Source organism: Hoplias malabaricus, chromosome 2, assembly GCF_029633855.1.
Source record: "Hoplias malabaricus isolate fHopMal1 chromosome 2, fHopMal1.hap1, whole genome shotgun sequence".
Classification (NCBI taxonomy): domain Eukaryota; kingdom Metazoa; phylum Chordata; class Actinopteri; order Characiformes; family Erythrinidae; genus Hoplias; species Hoplias malabaricus.
The window spans coordinates 78,508,722-78,532,927 of record NC_089801.1 but is presented as its reverse complement, the minus strand read 5'-3'; the positions used below and the strand labels follow the sequence as shown (position 1 = coordinate 78,532,927).

The window sequence follows — 24,206 nt, the reverse complement described above, 5'->3', positions numbered from 1 at the left end:
ATTTCTTTTCTGAGTTTGTGTTAAAACGATTAATATTTATTTACACTGTGGTTTATCAAGTGACTAATTTCATAGAATAAAACAGCATTAAAATCACAAAACTACCAGCAAAATCATTAAAGGAGGGAGAGGAGGTAAAGCGCTGCGGGCTCACACTGCCCCCCTGTGGCCCTCGTTGGAAATACCGCTCTTATTTTAAAACACTCATTCTTACACAGATGCAGTTTTCGGTATTTTCTGAAAATAGACAATATGTACCTCAAAGTGATCAAACGTTTAAAATAGTCTGTCACCAAACATAAAGGTTTTATTTGATTGTTCTGCGATAAAACAAGTAAATTTAAAATATTCTAAAATATGTTCCCAGGCGCTCCCTCTCTCTCCCAGACCCAGAGGGAGTGAGTGATCTCGACCCATCGACTCTCTTTGTCTTCATCTGAGTCCCTGCTATTGGTTTACAGAGGTGTCAATCACTTCTGACCCGCCCCCCCAGAGCTGTGAGCGAATCCCTGTGGAGAGCGGCGTCCAGCAGCGCACCCCTCCCCCGGGGAATAGGACCCCGCTCACAGCCGGCAGCCGCTCATTGGTCCACAGCTGCACTGAATCTAAGAAGGAACGCCCTCAACTTTGAATTCACGAAGACTTTGAGTCAAAACTTACCATTGCCTGGGCGCTAGGAGCTCCAGAACAGTGCGTTACCGTTACTCAGGAAATAAAGGCACGTTTACTGTGGCGTGGTGAGTAAGGGATTGTCTTTTGGAGCTTTTCACCGGTGCGGCGCCTCTCTCCTGAGACTGTGTTTTTTTAAAGACAGAATTTGAAGAGATTTTACAGTCTGTTATGGTTTAAATGTCCGAGTTTAAATGTCGTCCTGCTCCAGGTGTAAACAGTCAGTACCGAGCAGGGGGCTGAAAGTCAGTGTGTGTGTGTGTGGAGATGCAGTAGAAGACAGACTTTATTACAGATTCAGTTAAAAATAGATCACACACAGCACTATTTTATGTGACACAATCTCAATGAGGAGTCTGAAAAAAGCCTAAACCCAGCACAGAGGGGTTCAGTGAATGTGGTGGTGAGTGTGTGTAAGTGTGTGAGTGTGTGTGTGTCAGTGGAGACGCTGTAGAGGGACAGAGTGCGGCCGGACAGTCCACATACACTCCTACTCTGTTAGAGCTGGAGGGAGGAGGAGGGAGAGCAGTGATGTTCTTATTGTGAAGGACAGAGTAACTGTGATTAGAGCAGAACAGACTCTAGGACGTTTCATTCTTAACACTTGTGTTTATTTTCTCCACCACAGTGTGTCGTTGTCGGCAGGATATTGAACACTGTCTCGGAGGGGGGATCGTTTCCAGTGGAAAGGGACTGATCACCCCTTGAACCCCATCTCACTGTTTGAGGAACGGGACACGGACCGACCTCCCGTCCCCTGACGTGCTGAAACTCAGGACAGAACCTGGGGGTTGAACTTTTTTATTTTCAAAGTTCCTTGGTGAGTATCTTTCATTTCAGAAGGAGTTTATACGTGTGACGTCTGTAGAACACTGTCTGTGTGAAGGGATTCAGTTATTGGTCGCTCCAAGAATCTCAGAAATGGGTCAAAGTCATTCAAAGAGAGGGAAAGGGAAACCTTCCCCAGCCCCAATAGTGCACTGCAATGACCCTCCTTTTGGTGAATTAATAGAGGCCTGAAACAAAGGGAACCAGACAGCTGCGTTCAATCAGACGAGTGGAAAAATACTGTCACTTTCCCCCCGAGGGGACGTTAAATAGAAATGAACTAGTCGACTTTAAACAACAATCACAAGCTCAACACGACAGGTCTGATAAAGCTGAAGAGCACTGTAATAGTAACACAATAAAACACAAACCAGAGGAGTTCCCATGGAAACCAGAGTGTCATGTGCTTATGGAGAGTGGAGAAAGGCAGCGCAGAAAGAGGCAGATAAGGAAAAGACCCAGGAGCGTAAACACACATCAGACACCTCACATTAAAGAGAAAAGAAACAGTGATCTGTGGTCAGTTTTTGAATTTGCAGAAAGAATCCCTGGATGATTGGCCTCTTCCTCCTCCTCTTCCTCCTCCTCCTCAATAATGACGCAGATGAAACAGCAGAAGAGGGAGAAGAGAACGCTGGCGATGAAGCCGTTATCAACCCTCCTCTAACCTCAGCTACTCCCCAGACACCACAAGCTCAACCCAAAGTGGTAGAAGGGATGAAGACGAGAGGAATCCTCCTCCATCAGCAGAAGGATGAAGAGTTTGAACGTTTGCAGCAACGTGCTAAAGTCCTGGAGGAGCAAATCAGAGCTGGAGGAAAGAAGCAGGAAAAAGAAAGCAGCAAGACCTCCTCCCACTGCAGCACCTCAGGAAAAGCCCAGAGGGACCGAGCACCTCGCTTCAAACGCAGAGTTTCCAGGTGATGGGGCCTAATGGAGCAGACTATGTTTTCAGATTTCAGAGGGAGGACCGAAGTTTGTGACCGGGTGGAGACCTTCTGTGAATGAACTGACAGAAGTATGTGGACACAAGATGAAACTGGAATGGACTAAAGCACAAGGGGATCTTCCTTTTCCCGAAGACGTACAGTAAAGTGGGGGCACCCTGGATCACCCTCTCAAGTCTCAGTGACTGCCCTCTGTACAAGGATCGAAGCAGCGTCTCCAGTTCAGACTGAATCTGGACAAACTGTCTCAGTGCGAGCAGAAAGAAGGACAGACTGTCGCTGATTATCTACATGAACTGGAACAACTCCTCGAAGCTCACTCCGGACTTCAGAGACCCGCCGACTGTCCCGGAAACGACATGAGCCCGTGGGAAAGACACTTAAAAGAACGCTTCATGAGTGGTTTGAAATCCGACATTCAGACGAAGGTGAGAGACGACTGTGTGGAAGTGGACACAGGACGACTACAGACCGTCCTGGCCTTTACACGTCGAAAAAAGACTGAATGAGGAAGTGAAGAGAGGACAACAGAAGAGAGAAAAGGAGCAGCACCAACTGCAGTGTGCGGCGCTGGAGGCGGCAAAAGCTGGTTTCAGAGGAGACAGAGGAAGAGGTGGAGGACGTGGAGGAGGTGGCACTGGCTTCAGAGACTTCTCTCAGTACAAGAGTTACAACTGTAAAGAAGTGGGACACGCTGCTGTTAATCGTCCTGAGAACCAGCAGCGAGAGAGACACAGCTTGAGGGAGAGGAGGCATGAATCACACAGGGATCAGAACACACACCACACACACATCATAAAAACAGGGGCCTTACACCCGACCCACGTTTATCAGGGAGGAAAACATCTGTATTGGGGTCGGGTGGAGCTCCTTTAATGGACTCTTACACTGAGGATCTTTGGTGTCACCGTGCAGGAAGTGACACAGCCCTGAAACATGCTTTCCTTCTATCACCAAACTGCCCTGTGGATCTTTTAGCTCGGGACCTAATGTGTAAATTAGGAACGAAAACGGAACGGAAGGAGGGTGTTGAGATGGACATGTTACATTTGCCACAAACTCCATCCGATCTTACACACGTGTGGATGGGACGGCAGTTAGAAAAATCAAACCTGTGGTTCCCCTTTTTAAATCATTTACGGGCAACATTTAATTACGATAACGTCACAACCTCAGGGGATGTGCACTGCACTGCTAGTGTGGAGACCTGGCCTGTTGATGTGGAACAAATGTGTGTGTCCCAAGGTAGAGACAGTGTGTTAGTCTCTGTAACCACTCTATTTACTGGAGAGCAGTGGACGGACTGTGCAGTAAATTTAACCTCAGATCAGAGTCAGTGGTTTCGAGGGGAGGTACCTCACATTTCCTCAGCAAAGGGAAAAAATAAACAAAGGAAAGACGTGTCAAATTTCATTTTAACTTGTTTAACAATCACTGATTGACAGCCGAGTGAAACTGAACATTGGGAATATTCAAAGACGTCCAAAAACACACAGAACAACAGTAAATGTGTCATTCTCAGCCTGAGCTGAAGGGTCTCTTTTGTCTCAACAAATCAGCGTCAGTAACGAAGCAGATTTTCTAGACGCCATTGAACCTTGGCTGTGGTCCAAAGACAAATATGATGATGGTCTTATGAAAGGAGCTCCAGAATTAATAATCACTCCAGAAAGTGACTACAGGCCGTGCACAGCTCAATATCCTCTGAAAAAGGAGGCCATCGATGGAATAACCCCTGTTTTGAACAGTCTGTTGGAGAGAGGGATTATTATGGGATGTCCGGACTCACCGTGTAGATCTCCAGTTTGGCCTGTAATAAAATCAACGGCTCCAGGAAAAACCAGAGCAGTGGGGCTTTGTTCAAGACTCGCAAGCAGTAAACAAGGCTATTCGTGCTCGAGCACCAGAAGTTCCAAACCCACACACTGTTCTGAGTCAGGACCCAGAAAATTCACAGTGGCTCTCAGTGATAGATTTGGAAAATGCTTTTTTCAGTCTGAAAGTGCACAAAGACTCTCAGTTTTGGTTTGCTTTCTCTTTTCAAGGGAAATCACACACATTCACACGTGTCCCACAAGGATACGCTGAGTCACCATCTTTTTTCAGTACAGCCCTGAGGGGTAACTGAGCTAAGCTCTCTTTCCCAGGTCCTAGTGCACTTCTACAGTACGTAGACGATCTTTTGAGATGTTCTCCTGATCAGAACACATGTGTAACTGACACTGTCTCTCTGCTTCATTTCCGAGCACAGAATGGCCACAGAGTGGAGAGGGACAAGATGCAGCTTGTGCAACCAACAGTCACACATCTGGGACATGATCTGTCAGCAAAGGGAAAGTCACTGTGTGCAGAAAGAGTCTCTGAAATCGCACACAACCAACTACAAAAAATCAGCTCCTCTCTTTTCTAGGTTTGACTGGATACTGCAGAATGTGGATTCCAAATTATGCACAAACCTCTGCTCCACGACACGACACGGCACATAAAAAGAGTCTAACAGCCTCGTCCAAAGAAACCTGGACCCCTGAAGGGGAGGAGCCGTTTGTAAATCTAAAAATAGCCCTTCAGAACGCACCAGTGTTAACTCTGCCTGATCCAGACAAACCTTTTGAACAATTTGTAGATGAAAAACAAGGCTCCATGACTTCTGTTCTCTTACAAGAACACGGTAACAAACTTCAACCAGTGGGCGGCTAGACACCGTAGCTCAGGGCTATCCCTACTGCTTAAGAGCCGTAGCAGCAGCAGAGAAGGCCATCTTAGCTTCTAGAGAGATAGTGGGGTGTGCAGACATCACCCTACACCTTCCACACGCAGTGTCCATGATCTTTCTGGAAAAACAGACATCACACCTCAGTGCAGCCAGGTGCCTCAAATATCACACGTTATTGACAGAAATGCCAAATGTTACAGTAAAAAGGTGTACAGTGTTGAACCCAGCTCCTCTCCTTCCCACAGAACAGGACGGGGAGCCCCATGACCGTCTGCACACACTGGACCTCGTCTGCTCTCCACGACCTGAAAGATGTTCCACTCGATAATCCTGATTTAATCCTCTGTGTAGATGGATCCAGCTACAAAGACTCTAAAGGCGTGACAAAAACAGGGTTTGCTGTTGTTACACTAACAGACACTGTGTTTACAGGCAGCCTACCTTCCAGTTTTTCAGCACAGGCTGCTGGACTAGTTGCACTGACTGAGGCATGAAAACTAGCCAAAGAAAAGGCAGTCTCCATCTCCACAGACTCCAGGTTCAGTTACGGGGCTGTTCACAGCTTTGGGACCTTGTGGAAACAAAGACATTTCCTAACATCATCAGGTAAGGCCCCTGCACATCACATACTAGTGTCAGCACTTCTGGACACCATTCTTTTACCAAAACAGGTGGCAGTAGCACATGTTCGCGCACACACAAGTGATAAAACCCCAGGAGCATTGGGGAACGCGAGAGCAGGTGCTGCATCTAAGAAGGCAGCGTCTGACCCTGGGGTGTTTTTAATACAAGCCCCCATTGTTGAACCTCAGGATGTTACACCTGAGGAAATTCAAAAACCAGAATAGCTAAAGATGTGAAAGATGGGAAACTCAGGGCGTACGTTTAATGGGAAAATCTGGTTGGGACCAAACAACAAACCATGTCTACCCTCCTACTGCTTTCCTTACTTTGTGAAAATGGCCCATGGAGTGGAGCACTGTTCGAGGGGAGGAACGGTAGACGCAGTAAATCAACAGTGGTTTGTAAAAGGCTTCTCAAATTACTCACAACATTTTTCAAAAAAGTGTCTCACCGTCTGAAGGTGAACTCAACAGGAGCCGTTTCATATGAACACACACATGGACATCCAGAACCTGACATGCCTTTTGATCACCTACAAATGGAGTTTATTGAATTAACACCACGTCTGAAAAAGAAATATGAGCTTGTGATCGTTGACGTGTTTTCAAAACGGGTAGAAGCTTTCCCCACTTCTCACCAAGACGCACTAACGGTAGCAAAAATACTGTTGAGGGAAACTGCCCCTAGGTTCGGCGTTCCTAGGAAAACCTCATCTGACAATGGGCCATCGTTTGTTAGCAGCATTTTAACACACATCAGTGAAGTAACTGACATGCCACTACACAAACACTGTGCCTATCACCCTATGAGTGCAGGGGCGGTAGAAAGAGCACATGGCACAATAAAACAACACCTGATCAGAGTGTGTCCAGAAACGAGGCTAAATCGGGTGGAAGCCCTGCCGCTGGTGTGTGCACGAGTCTGAGACAAAGAGTGTGGTCCAGGACCAAACTCTCCTCTTTCCAGATAATGTTTGGCCGTCCGCCAAATACAGGATGTGCTCCAAAAGAGAAACACTGGCCTTGGAAGACGATCACATGCAAAAATACCGTGCAACATTGTGTTCTGTTTTGTCTGATGTGCACATGAGGGTGAGAGAGTCTCTACCGAGCAGTTACAGGACACACGGTGAAGCCTGGGGATTGGATCCTGACTGAAGTCTACAGGAGGGCGAACTGGAAAGTGGATCGCTGTCAAGGACCGTTCCAGGTGCTCCTGACTACTCACACCGCAGTGAAGATTGCTGAGAGGGACACGTGGGTCCACATCTCACACTGTAAAAGAGCCCCAGCCCCAGAACAGACACCACAGATTCACCATGGCAGGACAATTTCACGTCTTGTTCAACCTCTGCAAGGTGACAGCACTCATCTTCATCTGCATCGTCCTGACAGCGTCCATCTGGATGACAGTGAAAATACGCAGGGAAGAAAACCTGAGACTACAGAGAGGTTCATAGACTGCAGTCAAAATGTTTACTGGCGATATGTGAACTTCACAGTGAAGACAACTGGTAATGACCATGACACATGCACTGTGTGTTCACTAACGCCACATTCCAGCACTGATCCTTTTGAATCTTCAGTTTCTGAAAATACATTTGATGAAGTAAATAAAGCGTGGATGGGTTTAGACACAAATTAGTTATAATCTCACCAGCAAATTCATTCAGGAACATTTTAATCCCCATTCTCCATTCTCAGTCCATCTTCTTCACTTCACTAAGAGGTTCCTCTATGAGACAGAACTCTTTAAAACCACCTCCTGTATCGAAACTGAACAAACAAATCACTCAGTTTAAATGTGATGACTGTTACAATGTTTTACTACTGTTTTTAATGAGAATTTATGAAACTGGTGCAGAAAGTCTAACATGTAACAGCTGATGTTCAGTTCTTGTATTAAACGTTTATACATTATTTTCTCCTCTTTTAACCTCTGTGTGCAGTAATGTGAGTTTCCTTGTGCAGATCCTAGAGTTTCTGTATGTTCTCAGTGTCCTTAGAGACAAGGGGGGGATTGTAGTGGAAGTGTTTATGTCTCTGTTAAAGACCCTGTGCTTGTTTTGTCTCTATATTCATTTCTAATCGTCAACAGAACTCAGAAACTAAGTGAATGTCGGGTTAGTCTCGAGGTCAGTGCTTTATCAGAAACAAAACATTCTGTCCTCCATCTTGTTTATCAAACTGGGACGTCTCTAAGGAAACGAAGCTTGCAGAGACTTAGAGTGATGATCTCATGCTTATGACGTATAAACTACCTTCATAAACCCTCTGTGAAAACATCCTCTCTGTCCTCATTCACATAGTGCTCTGTGCTACTGTGTGTGGACCACCTTAAGGTTAATAAACTACTCTCTGATTGTAAATGCTCTGTTAGAGTTCAGTTCTTAACACTTGTGTTTATTTTCTCCACCACAGGAGCAGGCTGAGGAAATGGAGCCAAGCGTGTTTGTTCTTAGAGGTGCCAAGTGGTTTAAAATATGTGACAGTGTCTCGTCGTCGTGGGTCACTAGCAAATCAGGATCTGAACAATCAGGTACCGGACTCTGACTGAGCATCTCCATAACAGCAGGAGGACTGATGTTTTTAAGGCTCTGGAATGTAAACTGGCGTTGATTGACGCTGCCCTCGCTGTTGACGTGAGAGTGGAAAATCAAAGAACACAGCTTTATGGTCAGATACACACAGATCACGATAGATGAGCAGAACCAACACAGGTTTAAAACAGCAGAGACCAACAGTGTCAAACACTCAGACGATGACATCATCACTGGGCGTAACTGTCACGAGTATCAAAGGGTTAAATTTTATGAACCAACTTTTGAAGTTTCTCACAAACCGTGTTCAAAATCTTCATCATAGTCTTCACAGCTCGAGACATGAGAACGTATGAACACAGTTATTTATCGTGATTAAGACCAGCTCTCAATAGTTATGGTCAAAAATGTCTTTTAAATAAACCTCCTCTCATTTTTCTTACTCTGTAAATAGACACAAAGTCAGTTAGTCCTTGTGAAGCCTCACTGGCCCAAACTCCCTCAGACTCAGTGTGTACTTACACCCACCCCCTATTAACTAATGTTACATGTGTACATTCTCCTCTTGGTACTTTGACTGTGTGGGATGTAATGTCTATCCACACATGGGCTTGGCCTTTAGACCTTGTACTTGAAAGCTTTGCCTTGTTGAGCCTCATGGGTCCAGCTGCCCAGTTTTTTCTGTGCTTTTTTACACATTGTTATTCATATTTAAGGCTCTCTTTTATGTTAAAATGTTGCCAGGCAACCAGACTAATTAAATGGCATAACATTATGTTATAAAATGGCATAATAATAAGAATATAATAATATTGGGAATGACCAGGCATCGTGAATATACACATTGACATTCAGTGTTTAAACACACACACCTTTATGAATTAAACTCTACACTTTGGGATGTTATATTTGTACGACACCTTCTGTAAAATCAATATCAGATTCTTGATAATCTGACAATTAAAAAATAACAATGCCATAGGACATTTACTCCACAGTTCATGTTTCTACATATTCATCATGTCATGTGCTATATTCACAGGACCATGACAAAGCAGTTCCACAGTGACATTTCTTCATCTTTAGGATTCTGAGAGTCTTTTACACTGTGTCTTCAATAAGACTTTCAGATGTTTGAGACACTTAAAAAGTAAAAAATAATGTCCAATGAATTAAGCCAAATGCGCAATTTCTCCACACATTCTATCATCTCCAATGCTGTTTATAGGGCAATTATAAAAAAATTCTACAATTAAATTTCTTCATCTTCAGGACATTAATAGTGTGTTATATTGTGTCTTCAGTGAAACTTTCAGATTTTTGAGACTCTTTGAAAATAAATAGATAATATCCACGGAATTAAGCTAAACGTGTAATTTTCCATGTTATGGAAGGTGTGTTCGTACTTTGCCATCTAGCGGCGACAGAATGCAACTACTGCACCATTAAAAGTGGAACAGAGTCCGAATAAGAAACTGGCGAATAAGTAACGAACTGAGTATGTACCTCAAAGTACCCAAACTATAGTAATACTTTGTCTCTCACCAAACATAAAGGTTTTATTTGGTTGTTCTGCGATAACAAGTAAATTTAAGTTCATTCGAAAATATGTTCCCAGGCGCTCCTTCTCTCTCCCAGACCCAGAGAGAGTGAGTGATCTCGACACATCGACTCTCTTTGTCTTCGTCTGAGTCCCTGCTATTGGTTTAAAGAGGTGTCAATCACTTCTGACCCGCCCCCTCAGAGCTGTGAGCGAATCCCTGTGGAGAGCGGCGTCCAGCAGCGCACCCCTCCCCCAGGGAATAGGACCCCGCTCACAGCCGGCAGCCGCTCATTGGTCCACAGCTGCACTGAATCTAAGAAGGAACGCCCTCAACTTTAAATTCACGAAGACTTTACGTCAAAACTTACCATTGCCTGGGCGCTAGGAGCTCCAGAACAGTGCGTTACCGTTACTCAGGAAATAAAGGCACGTTTACTGTGGCGTGGTGAGTAAGGGATTATCTTTTGGAGCTTTTCACCGGTGCGGCGCCTCTCTCCTGAGACTGTGTTTTTTTTAAAGACAGAGTTTGAAGAGATTTTACAGTCTGTTGTGGTTTAAATGTCCGAGTTTAAATGTCGTCCTGCTCCAGGTGTAAACAGTCAGTACCGAGCAGGGGGCTGAAAGTCAGTGTGTGTGTAGTGGTGTTACTACTGAGACATATGAGGTGGTGTTGAGGGCTTTTTGATCAAATAATTTGACGCTATTAACTAATTAATGTTGATTAGCAATAGAGGGCGTTTCTGTACAAAGGGTTTAATGGAAACTTTTACATCTGAACATTAAACTGTGCACTAATGTGACAAATGTTGTCTTCAAAAAAAACCCTAAATAAAATAAAGAGCAATTATTAACGATTCCTAGTGAAAACAAGTGCACAAGTGTAGTACAATAGGAAACAACGCTTAAACAGTGAGTGTGGGGCTGTGTTTGCGCTGCTGCTGCTGCCCTCGTGTGGTGCACATGTGTAAATGCGACCGGCACAAATCTGTGTGGAGACACTGACCGGTCGATCACGATAAAAACCGGCCTTTTCCGGTCACGGACGATCAGTCTGTGCATCTCTACTGTTGGTAAATGATTATATAAACTGATTATATAAATAAAGCTCTTAATAGCTGTGGAGTTAGTCATGGGAACATTGGGTCTTTTTCTTTCTTTTTTACCAGAGAAATCACTGAGGATCTTTTGTGTTTACATTCTCTTATAGTCTTTACTCTCATACATTCAGCTTGTTGTTGCAGTGAAACACAACAGAATATTCTTCTTCAGTAACAGGGTGTGACCTCCACATTCTCACTGCTTTAAAATGTGAGAAAATGTTGAATTTTATTCAGAATCCGTTACTAGACCCTGAATAGAGGGCTTCAGTGTGTGTGTGTGTGTGTGTGGAGATGCAGTAGAAAGACAGACTTCTGTTGTTTAAGAGATTTATTAAATGTTCATAATATTAAACTTTAATAAAAGTATATTTCAGAATTCTTCTTTTCCACCAACAAACATCACTCTTTCATTTCCCCCCACAACAAACCCCCAGAATCCAATCTCACAGAAAGGAGAAGAGTTTCTTAGAGAAGCCCCATCTTTTCCTTCTGTTCCTATGTTTGTGTTTCCTTTCAGCTTTAAGACACATCTCTTAACCCCCGTCCACTCAGCATCAACACACTGTCTGTGCTCAGTTTACACCATTAACCAGATTAACAAGAACAAAGACAGTTCAGTGTTAGCCCACACTTACATTGTGTTTGGCGTCATTTGAAAACTAAATATTTAATATTTACAAATATCTGAAGAGTTCTGGAGGTGGAAGTGCACTATGACGAGGGTCTGTGTTTACACTGACGACACAGATGAACACAACCCACCCGTTACACCCTGATCCCCTCTGTCCTCTTTCCTCCTACAGGAAACACCTTCACTCACTCACACCCTCACTCCTTCATTACAGAGTAACAATAGAAACCTCTCCCATGTTCTGGGCTAAGGCTGGTTCTCTCTGTTTGAAGCTATATTTCCTGCTGTAGAGAAGAGGCGCTCAGATGGTGTTGAGGAGCCTGGGATACAGATGTAGGACCGAGCTGGACGCGTCAGAGACAGAGAATCCACTGTTTTGTAACTGACTCCCCATAGATTTGATGTGAGAGACGATGGAGACAGCGCTTTATAACGAGAGAAATCAAATAAACAGCTGAAAAATCCTGTTTACATCAGGGATATAAAAGAGAGAGAAGTGCAGGGGTGTAGTGTTCACTCAGATCCAGGTTTTATCACTGTTTTGTCCCTGAAGAGTCTCTCTGCTCGCTTTCTTTTACAAACTGAGCTTCATTTCTGTTTCATCGTCTTTTGTGATTCTCCTCACATTTTAAAGCAGCAGCTCGTTTGACAGAAAAGACCAATCAAAACAATAGATCACACACAGCACTATTTTATCTGACACAAACTCACTGAGGAGTATGAATAATAAAGACAAAACCCAGCACAGAGGGGTTCAGTGAATGTGGTGGTGAATGTGTGTAAGTGTGTGAGTGTGTGTGTGTCAGTGGAGACGCTGTAGAAGGACAGAGTGCCGGCCGGACAGTCCACATACACTCCTACTCTGTTAGAGCTGGAGGGAGGAGGAGGGAGAGCAGTTCTGTTATTATTGTGATAGACAGAGTAACTGTTATTAGAACAGAACAGACTCCAGGACTTTTCATTCGCTCCAAACCCACAGTCATCACTGCCTCCTTTTCTCCTGATTGATTTATACGCCACTGAAATATCAATCCCTCCCCCACTCCACTCAGTTTCCCAGTAACAGCGTCCAGTCAGACTCTCTCTGCACAGAACCTGCTCATAGACACTGAATCTCTCTGAATGATCAGGATACGACTGTTCCTCCTTCACACGCTTCACCTTCCTGTTCCCCTCAGACAGAGAGAGGTGTGTGTTCACTGTGTTTGGGTCCAGTGTGAGCTCACAGGCATCTGCACACAACAAGATACACAACACACAATCAGACACACACCACACAATCAGACACACGACGCACACACACTCACAACACACACAATCAGACATAAAATGGTACCACATTAAAATAAGAATACACTAATGAAGGTTTATAAATGGTTTAAAAGCATATTTAGTTATTACATGGTTATTAATTACACAGTGAACACTTTAAAAGTGATTAATAATCCTTTGTAACACAGAGAAAGGAAGTGTGACAGTGAACTCTTTTGTGTCTAATACTGAAAGTGTGAGAGAACTTAGTGAAAATGTGGAGGTAAAGAATAAGCTCAGACCTGAGAATGTGAGTTTAGTCATTTCACATGTTAAGGTTCACCACATTATCATTAAAGTAGAAAAAGACACTCTGGTGGTGGGTAATTCATTAAAGGGTTAAACTCATTAACAAATATGTGCTGGAGCTGACGGGGTTAATGTCGACTGATGGAGGAGACACAGTGAGGTCAGTATTCGGCAAGATCTGAGGTTTAACTGTAGACGGATGTGGGTTCACTATTTGGCAAACAACAGGTCACTGTTTCCCTTTATATCTGTGTTATAACTGATTATTAATGTGTTAACAACATAACTATTAATAAACAGACTTTAATCCATTTTAAAAACCTTTATAAGTGAAGTCTTATTCTGAAGTGGTACCTACACAACACACAAACAACACAAAATGAGACACAACGAATGTAAAGAGAAAGAGCAGGACAGAAAAGGAAAAGTATGAAGGAGAGAGAGAGAGAGAAAACCTACATTTTCTTGGTCCTGGTTTTATCCTGATCTCTCCTCCATGCTCCAACCTACAACACACACACACACACACACAGTTGTGAGTTGATGGTTGTGTTTGTGTGGTGTGTGTTCTCACTGTTCTCTCTGAGCCCCACATTCAGCTTCATTACAGCGTCATTCATTGATGTCATTTTTGGAAACAGAAGAAAGATCATCATCTGTGGCGTTTCATCCTCTCTGTCTTTTTATCACAGAGAAATATTCTGTTTCTCTTTCTCTGTGTTTCATTTCCTCCATTTCCCTCTGTTCCTCTCAGCCTTCAACACAGAATAATGCAGCAGAGTCGCTCTTCTACCACTGCTCCATTAAACCCTTTCTAGATCCTACACTCAGCTGCTCATTTATTAGGTTCTTCTGCCTTGTACCTGCTCTCACTGACCGTTTCATCACAGACCCCTACACTGCCCGACCAACACAACACACACACTCTAATATTTCACTGGACCACCTTTAGCTTTGATTACGCTCCACATTCACCACGGCTCTGTTTCTACAACCTTCTACAACACCACAACATTTTTTTCCTCCAGAGCTGCCTTCATTTTTGGTGGAGATCTTGTATTGACGATGGGAGAGTCGGACCACTCCGTAAAGTCTTCTCCAACACGTCCCAAAGACTCTCGGTGGGTTCAGGTCAGGACTCTGGGGTGGTCAGTTCATGTGTGAAAATGATTCCTCACTCTTTCACAATCTGAGCCTGATGAATCTTGGTGTCGTCCTGGAACAATCCACTGCTGGAACGACCTGGCCATTCAGTCCATTCAAGTCCTCAGTGGACTTCATTTCACTGCCACACACCACTGCTGAGTCTAGACCTGACCCACTGAAGAACCCCAGATCATAACACTGCTGAGTCTAGACCTGACCCACTGAAGACCCCCAGATCATAACACTGCTGAGTCTAGACCTGACCCACTGAAGACCCCCAGATCATAACACCGCTGAGTCTAGACCTGACCCACTGAAGACCCCCAGATCATAACACCGCTGAGTCTAGACCTGACCCACTGAAGACCCCCAGATCATAACACTGCTGAGTCTAGACCTGACCCACTGAAGGCCCCCAGATCATAACACCGCTGAGTCTAGACCTGACCCACTGAAGAACCCCAGATCATAACACTGTTGAGTCTAGACCTGACCCACTGAAGACCCCCAGATCATAACACCGCTGAGTCTAGACCTGACCCACTGAAGACCCCCAGATCATAACACCGCTGAGTCTTGACCTGACCCACTGAAGACCCCCAGATCATAACACTGCTGAGTCTAGACCTGACCCCCTGAATACGGTGCATGATGGGGGAATCACTGTATCCACTTCCCTTCTGACCCTGACTCCCCCATCGCTCTGGAATAGGGTCAGTCTGGACTCATCAGATCACATGACCTTTCTCCACTGCTCCAGAGTCCAGTCTTTATGCTCCACAGTGAACTGAAGCCTCGTTTTCTGATTAATCTCTAACACTGAGCAGTGGTTTTCTAAAGACCACACAGCTGTTTAGTCCCAGTCCTGTGAGAAATGCTCTTAATTTCACTGTTAAACACAGCAGTGAGTTCTACTGTCCATTTTATACCATTCTACTTCACCAAGTGTTTGTGTGACCTCTGATCAGGATCATTCAGAAAAAACTAAACACACAGTTGAAGAGAACTGATGGTCTGCAGCGTCACAGATAAACACAAAAACTCTTAGAGAATCTAAACTGAAACACCCTGAATAACAGAATAACTTTAGGAAGAACACAGATTCAACTAAACTTTTACATTACACTCCCCAGACTCTCTGTAGACGACATTAAAATATTAATAACCAAAGAGTCAATGGCTGCATATCACTATAATAAATAAAGCTCTGCTCTGGTTTGTAGCCTGTATGACTGATAACACCACTCTGTGTATTAAAGTCTGCTCTTCAATCTGATGACCATGGATCCAGATTCATTTAGACTCCCCGAAATGATAGGAATAGAGATAATGATGGACTAGTCGACTCATTAGTCGACTCATTTCAGGATGCAGCAGTTGTGCAGGATCTTTCAGTCTGAAGTGTTTCAGCATTGAGGTCGTAGAACTGTTGTACCAGAGTACTCCTGTACTTCTCTAAACACTGAATGTACATTTCTGAAGACTGTTCTAGAAACATAAAGAGACTGTTATATGGGGCTTAGTTTTACTTCAGTGTCTCACAAGCCTTCAGCCTGACAACAGTTACACACTGAACAGTGGAGACAGAGCGGTGAAGGGTGATACTCTAACCATTAAATACTACTAGAGCAGAGCAGAGGCTAAATGAAGAAGGAACAATGAGCTGTAGCGCTTTATAGAAATACAGTAACAGCAGATGACATCAGTAGCTGAACACACACAAATACAGAAAGCTGTCCGTACCCGAGTGTGTCCAGTCTGCAGTGTGGATCCTCCAGTTTAACAGAGAGCAGCTTCACTCCTGTGTCTCCTGGGTGATTGTAGCTCAGATCCAGTTCTTTCAGGTGTGAGGGGTTTGAGCTCAAAGCTGAAGCCAGAAAAGCACAGCCTTCCTCAGTAACTAAACAAAAAGACAACCTACAGAGAGAGAGAGAGAGAGAGAGAGAGAGAGGGGTAAATTGAGACATGTGGTATTCACTCAGAGCAAATCAAGGTGCTGTTTAGAATCAAATCAACAAGCACCAAATTCAGTTTAATTTACAAAAACGCTTGAATATCAAACAGGTTAAAATCTAAAGGTAAAAGTTATATATATATATATATATATATATATATATATATATATATATATATATATATATATAAAGAAGTTTAAAAACCTTAACATAATAAATAAAAAGACCTGGATGTTTGTTTTCATAAATCTAAGACATTTTAGATTCTGTTCAAATCCTCACTCAATAGAAATGAAATCAAATCACAGCACAACATTATCACAACATTGTCCCACAGAAGGGTTATTACTAGAAGTAAATATACAGACATTAATCCAGTAAATGTTTCTATACCATGACCTCCCTGTTTAAGTTATGATCCTAATTTTATTTTTTTATAAATGTTTTGAAATGGGAGGTTTGTGACAGTTTGGGGGCGGAGTCAGGGCAGTTTCTCTCAGTGAATGTTATTGGCTGATGTCTCCTGGTTCTGTGACTGTGTCATAAACTGTATATGAGTGGGAGAACTGGGAAAAGCAGAGCTGCTGTCGAGATATGGTCATATTCCACTGTCTACAGTGGGTTCAGATCATAGTAATATGTGATAAACATGTGGAAATGATGTTCACTGCAGGAAGGCGTTAGAAAACTGAGACTGAGTGGACAGTGAGGTTGATTCCTTGAATCATTTGCCAAGACTCAACCCCTACTTCCAGATGCTCAAAGAATTGATTAGTTCGTGAGTCGACTCCTGTTCACTAGCTACATTTACTTTGTGTTCCACCCGCTCTCACTGCACAGAGACACTGAGGGATGGCCTTGGAACCATGCTCTCAAAATAATTTTGGATACTGAGTAGTCTCCTATTTTACATTTTCCCAGTTTCAAAACGAAACACAAATAACCACGGTACATATCCTCCATGTTTGTTTTTCTGTAGAAGGCTTCTCCCAGTAGGAGGGACATATACAGTGTATGAGGCAGTCACAGAAGCAGGAGACATCAACCAATAGCATTCACTGAGAGAAACTGCCCTGACTCCGCCCCCAAACTGTCACAAACCTCCCATTTCAAAACCTTTAAAATGAACCATTTGACCACTAACCATTTGAGAACTAAAATACAGACAGTTTGAGAGTGAGATGATGATCTGTGTGTGAGCGCAATTCCTCTCTCTCTCTCTCTCTCTCTCTCTCTCTCTCTCTGCTCATGGGTTTCACATTTGCGATTAACTAACACAATTTTAAAAAGGTACAGATTTAAATGTTCCACCTGGTGTTACTGCGTCCTCTATTTTTGACAGTGATGTGATGCCATATGTTTCCTTTTACAGACACACATTAAAAAGTACTTGTGTTGTGTTTTAATCCCAATGGAGTGTAGCCTTGGCTAATGGCTAGAGACCAGGCTTGGTACCGGAAGGTTGCTGGTTCAATCCCCAGGTCCAGCAGGAACATCCACGGCTGAAGTGTCCTTGAGCAAGGCACTGGACCCCAAACGCTCTGGTTGTGTGTTCACAGCTCCTAGTGCACTAGTGTGTGTGTGTGTGTGTGTGTTCACTGCCACAGATGGGTTAAATGCGGAGGACACATTTCATTGTTATTTATACAATGACAAATAATTGCACATCATACATTATATATTACATTACGTAAATTATAATCTAGTAATCCAGTCTTTCCCTTAATATTTTATACTAGAGCTTTAAAATATATATTTTTTAAATGTATAAGGTCATGCTGAGGAGTAGAAAATGAAGAATAAAATCCCAGAACTCTGACCTGAGTGTCTCCAGTTTACAGAGTGAACTCTTCAGTGCAGCAGAGAGCTTCTCCACTCCTGAATCCTGCAGGTCATTGTTACTGAGGTCCAGTTCTTTCAGGGAGGAGTTCACCAGTAAAACTGATCCCAGATCTTCACAAGACTTTTCCCCAAGTTTACACCCAGTTAGTCTGTAAAGAGAGAGGACATTACTCACTGAATAGTTACAGGAACATTTCTGAAAGGATTAAGAAAGACATGTTGATTTCATTTAGAGGAGAAACAAACAAATAACAACAAAAACAAACTAAAAAATCCCACTGCGACTCATCTGTCCTCTAGTGGGGGGAGAAAATGCTTCATTTAAACATTAAAACACACAGTTTAACAGAACAGAACTGAAGCTTCACAGAAACCTCTTAGAGCAGCTAAAGAGAAATGCCTCAAATAACAAGATAACTTTAGGAATAACAGAGTTCAGTCTGATCTTTTACATTACACTGATCAGACTCTGTGTAGAACACATTAAAAGATAAAAACCAAAGAGTCAGTGTCTGTATATCACTATAATAATAAACCTCTGCTCTGGTTCATAGCCTGTATGACTGATGATATCACCATGGGGAGAGTCTGCTGTTGACTGTTACTCCAGCAGTGGAAACACTTTACAGAAGTCCTGAAGTGTTCAGAGAGCAGAGATAATGTAGGAGAAGATGATCTGATTTTTGTGAATTGTGAATTATAATCTAGGAATCCAGCACCTGACTTCATCTTAATATTTCATATTGTATCCTCTAAATAAACATGCTAAGATCTATAAAACTAATGTTGGTGAAGCATTAAAAATCAAGTCAGAACTGACCTGAGTGTCTCCAGTTTACAGAGTGAACTCTTCAGTGCAGCAGAGAGCTTCTCCACTCCTGAATCCTGCAGGTCATTGTTACTGAAGTCCAGTTCTTTCAGGGAGGAGTTCACCAGTAAAACTGAGCCCAGATCTTCACAAGACTTTTCCCCAAGTTTACACCCAGTTAGTCTGTAAAGAGACAGGACATTACTCACTGAATAGTTACAGGAACATTTCTGAAAGGATTAAGAAAGACATGTTGATTTCATTTAGAGGAGAAACAAACAAACAAACAACAAAAACAAACTAAAAAATCCCACTGCGACTCATCTGTCCTCTAGTGGGGGGAGAAAATGCTTCATTTAAACATTAAAACACACAGTTTAACAGAACAGAACTAAAGCTTCACAGAAACCTCTTAGAGCAGCTGAAGAGAAATGCCTCAAATAACAAGATAACTTTAGGAATAACAGAGTTCAGTCTGATCTTTTACATTACACTGATCAGACTCTGTGTAGAACACATTAAAAGATAAAAACCAAAGAGTCAGTGTCTGTATATCACTATAATAATAAACCTCTGCTCTGGTTCATAGCCTGTATGACTGATAATATCACCATGGGGAGAGTCTGCTGTTGACTGTTACTCCAGCAGTGGAAACACTTTACAGAAGTCCTGAAGTGTTCAGAGAGCAGAGATAATGTAGGAGAAGATGATCTGATTTTTGTGAGTAGTGAATTATAATCTAGGAATCCAGCACCTGACTTCATCTTAATATTTCATATTGTATCCTCTAAATAAACATGTTAAGATCTATAAAACTAATGTTGGTGAAGCATTAAAAATCAAGTCTGAACTGACAGAACTGACCTGAGTGTCTCCAGTTTACAGAGTGAACTCTTCAGTGCAGCAGAGAGCTTCTCCACTCCTGAATCCTGCAGGCCATTGTTACTGAGGTCCAGTTCTTTCAGGGAGGAGTTCACCAGTAAAACTGAGCCCAGATCTTCACAAGACTTTTCCCCAAGTTTACACACAGTTAGTCTGTAAAGAAAGAGGACATTACACACTGAATAGTTACAGGAACATTTCATGAACAGGTTCTCCTTCATATATTGACCTGGCTAGGAACATCACGCTCAGTGAAAGAAGGAGAAACGTCACTGTGTTTCTTTTCTCATAAACTGCCTCATTTCTCTAACGTCATTCAGAAAAGTGAGGTCAGAATCAGCTACAGTTTGTGACGGTGTGTGAATGTGGTACAGAACCTGAACGACTCACTAATCTTTACTGAACCTGTGTGAGTTCTGAATGTGTCAGTTCTGAGTTGTGTGTGGTGTTTGATTTCAGTAAAACACTCCCCTGAGAAAAATCAGCTGATGATGTGTAGGTGCAGACATCAACATTTACAGTGCCCCCTCCAGGGTGTGTTCCTGCCTTGTGCCCAGTGATTTCATGTAGGTTCCGGACTGAAAGAAACTATATGGTCTTTTCGTATCTTTGTGTGACCTTTTGTTATCCCTCCCATAGTCCCATCCCCCATTCCCACCAGTCATTCCCCCACTTACATCATACCCCTCCTTTCACACCTCTTCCTTCCTCTATCTTATCTCTTTCTTTCTTTGATCATCTTCATCATCCCTTTTACCCCTCCTCAAACTCCTCTTCTTCCTCTAATCCCCATCCCCCACTACTCCAATGTATATAATGTGTATAATGTGTATATAAGGCCCTTCTAAAATATTTTGTGTTAGTTTGGATTGTGAATAGACTGGACTGGCAACAGTCACAGACTGGACTAAGAACAGACTGGATTGGGTACAGAATGAACTGGTTATAGACTGAACTGGTGACAAACTGATGATGAAACTGTGCCCGTGCTTTTCTGCATGCACATGCGGAAACCTCCAAACCTCCAGTTTCCAAACCTCAGATCCTCCTGAGATAGAACACTATCACCCAGCTGCACTCATACATGATCCTGTGTGTGTGTAAATAAACTCCAGTCAACGGCGAACTCCAGTCTCCTGACTCTTCAATGCCGAATTTCTAACAGGACCCACCACAACCCTGAACTGGATGAGCGCTTACAGAGAATGAAAGAATGAATGAATGATAATAATAATAATACATTTTATATGTAATGCACTTTATATTTCAAGGAATGAATGAATGAACTTTATTTTAGCAAAAGTGAACACAGAAGAAACATGTCTTAATGAGACCAGTCTCTCTCTCTGTCTCTCATTGAAGTTTATTCATTCATTCATTCATTCATTATCTGTAACCCTTATCCAGTTCAGGGTCGCGGTGGGTCCAGAGCCTACCTGGAATCATTGGGCGCAAGGCGGGAATACACCCTGGAGGGGGCGCCAGTCCTTCACAGGGCAACACAGACACACATTCATACCTACGAACACTTTTGAGTCGCCAATCCACCTACCAACGTGTGTTTTTGGACTGTGGGAGGAAACCGGAGCACCCGGAGGAAACCCACGTGGACACGGGGAGAACACACCACACTCCTCACGGACAGTCACCCGGAGTGGGAATCGAACCCACAACCTCCAGGCCCCTGGAGCTGTGTGACTGCGACACTACCTGCTGCGCCACCACAACAAACTTGTTCCCACCTCCACCCTTTTCTTTTGTGTGTGTGTGTGTGTGTGTGTCTGTGTGTGTTTCTGTGTGTGGGGGGTGGGTCTGGTTTCATACGCAGTCATAAGCCACCCTCAACTCCTCCCCAAAGACCTCTGAGTTCACCTCCCTGTTTCAGTCTTTGTGGGCGTGGTCTGGATTAACAAACGTGTACTAAGTGCTACTTCGTGCATGTTTTGAGAATTTGATCAGACTGGAGATTAGACTGAACAGATAAACACCTCCGTCTGGGTCCATGTACCTTCTGTTCATTCTTTTTTTTATTTTAAGTCAGATATTAAACAATGAAAAACAGATGGTTATTTGATTTTCATCTCATTCTCCAAATCCATAAAATGTAAAAATGAATAATAATTATTTTTTATTTTAAATCAAAACATAAATTCACAAAGAATAAGAAACAGAAAAATGGTCAGTTTTTTTATTTTTCTCAAACCGTCGTCAAGGAAACTCAAGGCACGTAAATACAAAGCGCTCACTTTCATGTTTTTACACTTGCTCTTGTAAGGTCACTGTTGTCAGAGCTGTTAGTTTCAGAGCAGGACGGGTTTAGAACCACACTCTGAAACAATTGAACACACGGCAAGAAGGGGACTATATTCTACAGCTGTCTCTGAGGCTATTCCTCATTGTTATGGAGGAGAAAAGGGTTTTCCCTTAGGTGATTCACTGGGGTCAAGCTTTTTGCGCTTTGGAAATTGATGGTAAATCCATCAGCGCTTTAAATCCGAATGCACGTTTAGGCACAACATTGTTTTTTATTACGGAGAAATGAAATAATATATTGGACTAAAATTAACAAGTTATTATGATAATGTTTCATTTCAGATCACTTTAATGAGGCAAAACACACACTGCTCATCTTATACATTTACGTATATTTATGATTATTTATATGCATTTTAGCAAAATCATACAGTTGCACACTGACACATGGTGACGATACAAACCTGTTTCTGAGAGAGAGCACGTTTTAAAAATGAGAAAACTTTATGTATATAATACCATTATACAAAATATAATAATTATATATTAAATTATACCGTTATTTAATAAACCAAATGAAAATATGAATAAATAAAGTTTTACACACAAATGATAAAATACAGAACTGATACTTTACATGGACCGTGAATCTATAATTGGAATGAATTTAATCGCACTGGAGAAAATCTTAGCCATTCCCTCGCCATCAACATTTTACTACACACAACACACTAGAAGGAGAGATACACATATGAAGTATTTGTGATTAGAGCTGTTGCATATCGTATCCATAACAGGTGCTGCTGCCACTGTTCTGAAGTATTCACGTCCCAGTACAGTTCCCTAAACCCGTTCAGACAGCACTGCAAGCTTCATTAGCTAACGCTGTGCCTTACGAAAAGAAAAGTATAAAGTGGCGTGGTGTTACTAAAGCGGTAGTTTACTACAGAGCAAAAGGGTCTGCTCCCCTTCTCAACAGTAGAGAAAAAGGGCTCCAAAAGGCTGATTAAAACTCCTGACCCACGATAACAATTGTCCAGTCGCAGTTGCACGAGAAGCGCTGCCTTTCAATGTACAATTATGGGGAAGAGTTAATGAAAACCTTTGTCTTAAACACACACAGACATTTGATTTTCATTTGAATATTGAGAGACGAGGTGGAGCTAACACACAAAGCTGAATGTTCTCTTTATAAAAGGTTCATAAATCATTTGTTCACATTATTTTTCACAACATATATCGTATATCACTATTCAACTAAAATATATCGAGATATGATTTTCTGTCCATTTCGCCCAGCCCTACTGATGACTGAAGGATGGATTTATTTTTATTTCATTCAGTCCGGTTACATGATTTGTTATTTACACAAAGTACTAGACGTACAGGAGCACACACAGGAGGAAGCACTTTGGTGAAGTCTGCTTCACAGGAAACTCACTTTTAAAGAACAAATGAACTTTCTGCTATTGTTGCTCTGTATGTTTTCTGTTTACAGTTTAACAGCACAGCTATGAGTCTTTTGTTACGCAGGAAAATAACATTATTTTATTTAAGGAGCATTATTATTTAATATGTGCCAATGGTTTATTTTTGAGCAATGTCTCATGGACAGCTACAGCTGAATGTTAATAAAAGTTCCTGTGTGACATTTGGGACCTGTAGCTTTGACTCAGAAGAGCCTTTTTGTTATTATCTCATGAGAAGAAAAATATTGAGATATATATCGTATATCGCCACTCAGCTAAAAAATATAGAGATATTATTTTTGGTCCATATCGCCCAGCTCTATTAAATATATATTACTGAATATAATTCATATTAATATAACATTTATTTACGTATTTTTAGTGTTTTATTCATATCACCAAGAATATTGTTATTGCCAAAATTAGGGCCATATCCCCCACCCCTAGTTGTGTTAATAATCCCAGTGGTGTTTATTATAATCTAGTAACACAGTCTTTTCTTTATATTTTATACTAGAGCTTAGAAAAAAATAAATGTCTTTTTAATGTATAAATGGAGTGTAACCTTGGCTAATGGTTAGAGACCGGGCTTGGTACCGGAAGGTTTCTGGTTCAATCCCCAGGTCCAGCAGGAACATCAACGGCTGAAGTGTCCTTGAGCAAGGCACTGGACCCCAAACACTCTGGATGTGTGTTC

The 24,206-nt window shown here is 42.4% G+C and overlaps 1 pseudogene; it reads right to left on the bottom strand.

The window, feature by feature from the left end:
- Positions 1-4,643: 4,643 nt before the first annotated feature.
- Positions 4,644-24,206, bottom strand: part of LOC136678116 (NACHT, LRR and PYD domains-containing protein 12-like) — a 29,684-nt pseudogene continuing 10,121 nt past the window's right edge.